At 40.6% G+C, this 9,944-nt stretch overlaps 1 pseudogene; it reads left to right on the top strand.

Annotated features, from left to right (window-relative positions):
- The first annotated feature begins 6,855 nt into the window (after positions 1–6,855).
- Positions 6,856–9,645, top strand: LOC147000497 (afadin pseudogene; annotated as a pseudogene).
- The last annotated feature ends 299 nt before the right edge of the window (positions 9,646–9,944 follow it).

Below are 9,944 nucleotides of genomic sequence, written 5' to 3'. Positions count from 1 at the left end.
GCTGGAAGGCAATGTGATCCTAAATCACACCAGTGGTAAGTTGGGGTACCTCTGATGGGACAGGAGCAGAGGACTAGTGAGTGAAAGAACTTGGACAGAGGTGCTAAAGGGTGGCTTAAGGGTGGCTTAAAGCCTGAAGGCCAGAGGGCTGGAATAGAGGAGCCCTTATCTTCATTGCTAAAATCAACCTGTTTGCTCAGAGAAAGTAGGACAGTGTCAGTACTGGAAAGGTGAATATTAGCTTGAACCTGGCAATGTTTGTTATGGGCAGCCACCACTTCCTCTGGGGAAGAATTCTTTTTTTATTAGATATTTTCTTTATTTACATTTCAAATGCTGTGCTCGCTTCGGCAGCACATATATATTTCAAATGCTATCCCGAAAGTTCTCTATACCCTCCCCCCACCCTGCTCCCCTACCCACCCACTCTCACTTCTTGGCCCTGGCATTCCCCTAAACTGGGGCATATACATCTCTTTTCAGTGATGGCCGACTAGGCCATCTTCTGCTACATAGGCAGCTAGATACACGAGCTGTGGGGGGGCACTGGTTAGTTCATATTGTTGTTCCACCTATAGGGTTGCAGACCCCTTCAGCTCCTTGGGTACTTTCTCTAGCTCCTCCATTGGGGTCCCTGGGTTCCATCCAATAAATGACTGTGAGCATCCACATCTGTATTTGTCAGGCACTGGCATAGCCTCATATGAGATAGTAGGGGGAAAGAGAGAAGGTAAAAGAGAGAGAGACTGGCCATGGTCAAGAGGAAAGAAGGGGGAAAGGGAGAAAGAGAAGAAAGGTGAAAGTAAGGAGAGAGCAAGAGGGAGAGAGTAAGAGAGTGAGGTGGGGCCAAGCAGCCCCTCTTATAGTGAGCTGTTATCTTGTTGTTTCTAGGTAACTGGGGAGGAGTTTAGCCCGAAGGTCAGAAGCTTGGGACATTGTCTACATGACTAAAAGCCACGCTTCTCCTGTGGGGGCTATGGGGTCAGTAACTTCAACAGAAGCCAGGAGTCCAGGAGACTTGAGGGAACGCCTACCATCCCATGTAGGTGATTATCACCACTGGGTTTCTCTGAGGTTCACAACCTCAGCTCAACTGGAGACTAGGCTATTTGTGCATAGCCCATTGCCCCACAAAAGTACACCACAGACACATTCATGAACACACACAGGTATTTGATGAAGTGATTCACAGTCACACCTATTTGATGAAGTGATTCTAGAATCATGCCTGTGTATGATATTTCGTATTTGTAATCTTTCCTATTTCCCGTCCCTCTTTCTTGTATTCCAAGGAATAGGAGGAATTTTTCTACCATGCTTTTCAAACATACCAAAGTTCTTTCCTTCAGAAAACTATGGCCAGAAACCTAAAAAACACGGTGCCAAAATATTTTTTTTTCCTTTAAGCTGTTCCTGGGAGATGTTTTTAATAATAGAAGTATTGGTGGTGAGCATGCTCTTATTTGAGTTCAACCTGGCAAAGTGTAACAGTATTTGCTTATAAAGATTAAAAGGTACCCAGATAAAAGCACCACCTGCCAAAAACAAAACAAAGACTAAATCAAAAAAATGATGAAGGCTCAGTTCCCAGCATCTATATGGCATTTGCAGTTGTTACAATGTGGCAAATGCAGATGCATGACCTTGATGCTCATCTCTGGGCTCTGTGAGTACTGTATATATGTCTATAAATAAAGAAAACAATTCATAAGTTTCAGTGTTTTAGATTATCTAACCATGATTTGGTGTACTCAGAAAACTGTTGGAAAACAATGGACACTTATGTGGATGTTTCTCCGTGCCAATAAAGACATAATTTTATATTTTCCTTTGTTCGATACAGTTTATTTTATGTAACAGTTGAAAAATTTCAAAGACATTATACTTTTTCCATAATTCTTTTTTTTTTAAAGATTTATTTATTTATTATATGTAAATACACTGTAGCTGTCTTCAGACACTCCAGAAGAGGGCACCAGATCTCGTTAAGGATGGTTGTGAGCCACCATGTGGTTGCTGGGATTTGAACTCTGGACCTTCGGAAGAGCAGTCGGGTGCTCTTACCCACTGAGCCATCTCACCAGCCCCTCCATAATTCTTTAAAATGAATACCATCACTTGTAATAAAATTTGCATACTTCACTCTTGGCTTCCATTTACTCTCTGAAACTGTTTCCCCTGCAATTGAACAGGATGCTATTTAGGGCTCCAAAATAAAAGTAAGATAGCTTCTCTTTCTTGCATCACTGAGTAAAGTTTTCTTCACAGTTGTCATCGAATTCCTACAATTTTATGACTGCAATGTGGAATGTATGAAGCAAAAATGCTTAGCTGAGATATGTCTATAATTTGCAGACTGCCTCAGTACCTAACATTAAAAGTCATCACAAACCTTTCCTCTACCCCACTACAGACATGATGTTAGTAAATTAAGTATTATCATGAGGGAATTTTGATTGTGATTGCTGATAATCTTGTGATTGATTTTGAGACAAAAAGACCATTATTTTAATGTATCATGATCTGTGATATCATAGTTTCAAGCCTGCTTATATCCTGAGAGAGCTTCATAGATAATAACATCACCAGTTTGAAAATATATTCAGTTAAAGTATTTCAAAGAATAGTCTTAGTGTATTGAAGTGATAATTTGCATTTAATTTTGAAATTAGGATTTAAAAAGTAGTGCTTCAAAAACTCTTTGCAATTACTCACCTTTTCCTAGAATCCTATTTCTTAGAGCACAGGAATCTCATTTTCTGTTCATTCATATGTATTTTAGTATAGAGTATTTCTTTAAATATATATATATAAATCTGTGCACATATACATAGAACTTTAAAAATATTTAAATATACCCTAATATTAATGTCATAGCATAGGATATATTAACATGTTTTAATAATTAATTTTCAAAAGAGAAGTGAACATGACATAATCTTTCGGAAAGCCAGGTTTATTTCCCCAAACAGCAATCAGATGGAGGAACATAAGCACAAGAGTGCTGAACACAGACAGTTCTGTGACACCGAGTGCTCAGCTTCTTTGTGCTCTATATTTTCTTCCTAGTGTGGGAGAACTCATGACAAGAACCAGTTTCAGGGTTACACTGGAAGTTGCTAAACAAGGCACCATCTATCACAGCCTGGCCAACCTCCTTAACCAGCTCTCCCCCATGATGCAGAGAAGTAAGAACTAGTGACTCAAGCCAGGATAGCTATCCTATACTGATTCTATACTGGGGTGTGACTCCTCTTGGAAGTTATCAAAAGCTGGGGCTGGAAAGATGGCTCAGTACTTCACAGCACTTATGTTAGCTGACAACTGTCTGTAATTCCCATTTCAGGGGATTCAATGCTCTCTTCTAACTTCTTTGAGCACCAGTAAGGCATGCACTTGTACACACACTGTAAAAACACTCATACACACAAAATAAATTATTTTTAAAAGGAGAGTCATCAAAATCCCATGTAAAAGTTGCTACTACAGCTGCTTTCCAGCTCTTCCAGAGAAAAGTTAGTTGAGAATGAGTGCAGAATGCTGAGAAATACAACTAGGTTTCTATTCAGATCATCCCTAATGGGGCAGCTTGCTAGATATAGTCAAAGTCTGTTAAGTGTGGTCTTGTGAGCCCTCTTCTCCCCTGAGTCAGCTTTGAATCCTGCACACCCTAGCACCTGACCTTTGTAGCTACATTATCCACAACCATAACAGTATCTGACAGCTTAGAATTCCCAGTGCGGGAAGCTGGCTTCTCATACATCTTTGTCTCTGGCTCTGTGGTAGATATACTGCCAGCAGTGTAATGATGCATATGGTGTGGCTCCTGCTTATAAAGGGATGTTGTTATGTGTATTTTACTTGTTATTTAATGGGGAACTTTTTTGTTGTTTCGGTTTTGGTTTTTTGTTTGTTTGTTTTTGTTTTTGTTTTTGTTTTTGTTTTACAGTTTTCAGCAGATCAGCCTCCTGGCCTTGGAGGGAAGGGTCTATATACATCTGAAACAGCAGCTAAGATAACATCTGTCTCCACTGGAAACCTCTGGACTGAGGTCTGAGATAAACTGGAACACTTTCTTACTTGTGAAATATCTGAGTTGTCTGATACACTTCTCAACAAATTACCTTAACTTACCTTATTCCTGAATTTTGTTCTTTTACTTTTTAAATTTTTATTGTATTATTCAAATAAATTAACATTAAATTAATAAATCTAGGGAAATGCAAATTACTTTAAATGAGCAAACCTGTAAAATTAAATTGTTTCTCATTATTCAAAGCATAGTGTCAAATTTTCATTTTTTTTTGGTCGTCTTTTTTTTTTAATTTTTAATATTTTTATTACATATTTTCCTCAATTACATTTCCAATGCTATCCCAAAAGTCCCCCATAGCGCCCCCCCACTTCCCTACCCACCCATTCCCATTCTTTTGGCCCTGGCATTCCCCTATATTGGGGCATATAAAGTTTGCAAGTCCAATGGGCCTCTCTTTCCAGTGATGGCCAACTAGGCCATCTTTCGATACATATGCAGCTAGAGACAAGAGCTCCGGGGTACTGGTTAGTTCATCATGTTGTTCCAACTATAGGGTTGCAGATCCCTTTAGCTCCTTTGGTACTTTCTCTAGCTTCTCCATTGGGAGCCTGTGATACATCCAATAGCTGACTGTGAACATCCACTCCTGTGTTTGCTAGGCCCCGGCATCGTCTCACAAGAGACAGCTATATTTGGGTCCTTTCAGCAAAATCTTGCTAGTGTATGCAATGGTGTCAGCGTTTAGAAGCTGATTATGGGATGGATCCCTGGATAAGGCAGTCTCTAGATGGTCCATCCTTTCATCACAGCTCCAAACTTTGTCTCTGTAACTCCTTCCATGGGTGTTTTGTTCCTAATTCTAAGAAGGGGCACAGTGTCCACACTTGTGTATTTTACTTGTTATTTAATGGGGAACTTTTTTGTTGTTTCGGTTTTGGTTTTTTGTTTGTTTTTGTTTTTGTTTTTGTTTTTTTTTACAGTTTTCAGCAGATCAGCCTCCTGGCCTTCGAGGGAAGGGTCCTGAAACAGCAGCTAAGATAACATCTGACTCCACTGGAAACCTCTGGACTGAGGTCTGAGATAAACTGGAACACTTTCTTACTTGTGAAATATCTGAGTTGTCTGATACACTTCTCAACAAATTACCTTAACTTACCTTATTCCTGAATTTTGTTCTTTTACTTTTTAAATTTTTATTGTATTATTCAAATAAATTAACATTAAATTAATAAATCTAGGGAAATGCAAATTACTTTAAATGAGCAAACCTGTAAAATTAAATTGTTTCTCATTATTCAAAGCATAGTGTCAAATTTTCAATTTTTAGCATAGCATTTATTTGATATGCTTTTTTAAAACAGCACTTACTTATTTATTCGCTTTATAATCCAATATTAGTCTATCCGCTCCTCCCAGTACCTCCTCATGCAAGTCCCTCCCACCACCCCCTTCTTGAGACAGGGAAGGTTCCCTTCTGTTGTCACCTTCCCATATATGCTTTTTGGAAGGATTGTAAAACAGATCACTGAGAACTAATTTAACATTTTACGCAATTTTAAGCATCTCTTTCTTTGCATTTGACAAGACCAGACCTGTCCACCTAGACCTGAAGCCTAACCTATCACTACTCAGATATATACCACAGAGATTTTACCTTTCCAGTTTCAGAGTCACAGGATCAGATTGGCTCCCTCTTAGAACCAGTATCCAAAACATGAGGAAAAGCCACGTGTGCTCACAGAAAGTAACCATTCCAGTTTTGCAATCCAGGTTAGGAATAAGGAACTCATAAATATTTCTCATGCCTCAGAGGAGTGTGGTAAAATAGTTTGGCATGATAAAGATTGGTGGTTGTCTTTTCTTTAAAAATATTTATTTGTATTTATTTAGTGTGTGAGTGTATGTGGCACACTAACAGAGGCCAGAGGCCAGTTTGCAATAATCGGTTGTCACTTTCAATGATATGGGTTCCTGGGATCAGAGTAGATCATCAGGCTTTGACAGCATCCATCCTCTTGGTAGTCCAAGAGTGTTTGAGTTTTGAGACACAATTTTTAACATCAGATTACTAGGTTGTCACCTTATTTTTGTCTGTGTGTTTTTAAGTCTGAGGCAAAAAGAACTATGCTCAAATACAGAACACCTTAAACAAGTTGTGGGAATATGTGAGTAATGAAATGTTGGTAATGTAAGGCATAGTTATAGCATTGAAGAAAAGCATACTGATTCTAGGCATGAAAGATGAAGTCTTGTGACTGGCATAGCTTGCACTGAGTCTGTCTCTGCCAGTGGATCTTGAGGTAGGACTGACATGTGAGACATACAGAAAACATACAATGTACTTAGAGTTGCTGAAAAGGTGGGTATTACCAGGCGTATCAACTGGGAAAGAATCTAGCCTCTCTGGATTCCATCCCTAGTGCTTGTGTAGTGTCTTCCTCTGGCTTTGGCTTTCTGGCTGAAGGAAAAGATCTGGACATCAAAAGGCAAGACTGGAGTCTGAAGGCAAGCCGGTTCATTAGAAGAGTTGTGGTTGCTAGCTAAGGAGTTTAGACTTCTGTCCAAGTCACTAAAGATAGAGATGCCAGTCTAGGGCTTTAAACTGGACAGCACTATCAGATGTGACTGGAAGAAGAAACCAGCAGTGTGCTTTAAAGAGAAAACCCATCTAGGACACATAAAACAGATACATGTCCTGGAAAGAAAGTGATATGGGGTCCTGAACAGTCATTCCTCCTTAGAGCAGTCACAGAAGACATGGGACTAGATCACTATAGTGGTCACCAAAGACATGGGAATTGAGGGTGAGAAAAATAGACATGCAGATAGCAGAAGGGGGTGTTCTCAACAGGAGACTGTGCACCAAGGTAAGAGGAAACTTTGTTTAGGCAAAAAATAATCCTCTGGTGTGTGCCCTGCCTTACTCTCTTCTTGTGAGTGGACTTCATGACCAGTATCAGCTGAGTTTTCTAAGCCTTAGATATTTTCCTCCTCTGCCCATACCATGTCTTTTCTAGGAATAACCAGTAACACACTAGACAGAAGTTGCAGAATTGGGTTTAGAGCAGGGCCAGGTCTCTGTTCCACATAAATTCATGATGTTCTTGTGTGGTTTGTACATTGTTTGCCACCATAATGAGGACCCTGCTCAAAGTTAAGCTGTACCTAAATATTGAGAGTTAATGTTAAACTTTCTTTTATGATCAATTTTTTAAAGTGGTAATTCTTGTTTTTGCTTTTTAAAGGGAAAAATAGTTTATTTGTAGGTTTCCATCTTCAATTGATGTTCACTATCAAAGTGGCATAAGGATAATTGATTCACATATCATAGTCATCATCTACATCAGGACAAACTGTTTCTATAAATGCCGTTTGTCAGCCTTGCAGGAGAAAAGAATACTTGTTTGAATCTCCTTCCTCATAAAGGCAAAAGGCTTTATTTCCATTAAAGTATGCCATTGCCTTCTTTCTCTGGTAACAGTGGAGCTAAAACATCTTTGATGAATGGAACTTGTCCTTATAGCCTTGTCTTATTGAGAGAAAACAAAGGTAGTCCTGATCTTTGTAAGTCACTCAGAATCAAGCCATAGATGCATGCAATGAGTATTTTGTAATAGTTAGACTAACTTAACAGAAGGTTTTGTTGCTCTTCTTGGATTACACTGTTCTCACTTACCTATGGGAGTCAGGTGTGCCTAGAGCCTGAGCATGTACCTTCACCTGCTAGGCAGGAGTGACAGTGCCAGAAATAGCATGCATCAGTATATAGGAAACCTTCTTTATTCTTTTGTGGATAGATTTACAGCTGACTACTTGGCCAGTGAGCAGTAAAGCAGTTTCAGCTTCTGGTTATACACCCATTCCATAGGTTTTGTTGTCTCCTCTTTGAGGATGAAGCATGTATGATATTCTGGTAATGTGTCTGGTGAATCTCTGAAGTATGAGAACTTCTTCTTTTCTTTTCTCAATGTGTTACCCATTCCCAGGAAGAGCTTCAGGAAGAAAAGGTTTACCAACTTGAGCGGTATCAAGTAGAGGCAGGTATGGATCGCAAGTGTGACAGTGATATATGGATCAATCAGAACTCCTCAGTGGAATCCAGCACATCCAGCCAGGCGCACCTGAACCATTCTTCCAAGTCAGTTACCTCAGCTTCCACTCTGACCAAGAGTGGCCTTGGCTGTTGGGAAACACCAGCAGCGGTGCTGCCCACCCCTGTGGCTGTCTCTCAGCCCATTCGAACAGACCTCCCTCCACCACCACCTCCACCACCAGTCCACTACACCAGTGAGTTTGATGGTATTCCAGTGGATTTGCCCCTCCCACATCCTCGTGCCAACCAGGCAGGACCCCAGTCTGTTCAGGTGGCTGCTGCAGAGCAGAAAAAGAGAGAGGAGCACCAGAGGTGGTATGAGAAAGAGAAGGGCCTGGAGGAAGAAGAAGAGAGGAAGCACATGGAGCAGGAGCAGGAGTTGGGGCAGATGCGCACTCAGACCCTGAACCCTGCTTCCTTCTCACCTTTGGCCACACAGGCCAAGCCAGAAAAGCCTTCCATACTGCAGAGGCCCCAAGAAACAGTCATTCGGGAGCTTCAGCCCCAGCAGCAGCCCCGCACGATTGAGCGCAGGGATCTGCAGTATATAACCATCAGAAAAGAGGAGCTGACCCCTGTAAATGAGATGCCAGGGAGAAGCAACAGCAAATGCACATTGTGGACACGATAAGCAAGGAGATCCATGAGCTGCAAAACACGGTGGACCATACATCGGAGGAGAGTGACTGCCTGCGGAAGCTTATGCTGGAGTGGCAGTTCCAGAAGAGACTACAGGAGTCCAAACAGAAGGATGGGGATGATGACGAAGAGGAAGATGATAATGTGGATACCACGCTGATCATGCAGCACCTGGAGGTCGAGCAAAGAGCCAGGGGAAAGGGGAAAGGCCTCAGTTGTGCGTATCTGTGTTCCCTATGCTATCTTCTGGTGGTTCTGTGCAGACAGCTATATTCACAATCACAAAGAGGAGTTTAAAGACCCCTGGTTTCTTCTGCTCACTCTTGGCTGACAACTTGCAGGGATGAGCCAGGCCCTTTGGGCTTCAGTGTTTTAATTAGCAGCCGTATAGTTATCCTTGCTACACTTAAGTTGCGAGAACAGGTACTTAGTAATGACTACTAACAGTCGGCACAGGGCCAGATGGTAAATCCCTGAGATTTGGTGGGCTATATCAAGTGTAATGGTCACATGGCTCTGCTGTGAGCAGAACAGTCAGAGTTGTTTACAAACCCTGGATAACTCACCAAGGACATCACACAGAAAGCTTTGGGTCCTGATTCTCATGATGAGCAGAGGACTTTAGGACATCAATTTTAAAGTGCAGGGTCATTACCAGTAGTAGGACTTGTGTAGCTATTTTACTGTTATTACTTCAAATATTTATTAGTTATTAATTGTAGTTGTAGCATAAGGATTCTGACAAATTTTGATAGAATTTAATCTCTCCATGTTAAAAAAAACTTTTATTATCTTTGTTTCAAATAAAAATTTAAATTAGCCTAATGCAAATAAGTTCTTAAAATAGCAAATTTGGGGTTAAAATTGGATTCTTGCTACTTATCAGGCATAATTGTTCAGAGGCATTTATTGTTACCAACATGGGTACCTGATATTAGCTTTAGCTTTCTGAGTGTGCTGTTGTCTGTCATGTTAGTGAGTTTTAATGATACTTTTTTATCAACATAATTGTCTTAGTCAGGGTTTTTATTCCTGCACAAACATCATGACCAAGAAGAAGTTGGGAAGGAAAGGGTTTATTCATCTTACACTTCCAAACTGCTGTTCATCACCAAGGAAGTCAGGACTGGAACTCAAGCAGGGAAGGAAGCAGGAGCTGATGCAGAAGCCATGGAG

Source organism: Mus caroli, unplaced genomic scaffold (genome assembly GCF_978045245.1).
Source record: "Mus caroli unplaced genomic scaffold, Mus_caroli_1 scaffold_18, whole genome shotgun sequence".
In the NCBI taxonomy this organism is placed as follows: Eukaryota; Metazoa; Chordata; class Mammalia; order Rodentia; family Muridae; genus Mus; species Mus caroli.
The sequence above is the reverse complement of the archived record's forward strand: the minus strand, read 5'-3'. Positions and strand labels throughout refer to the sequence as shown.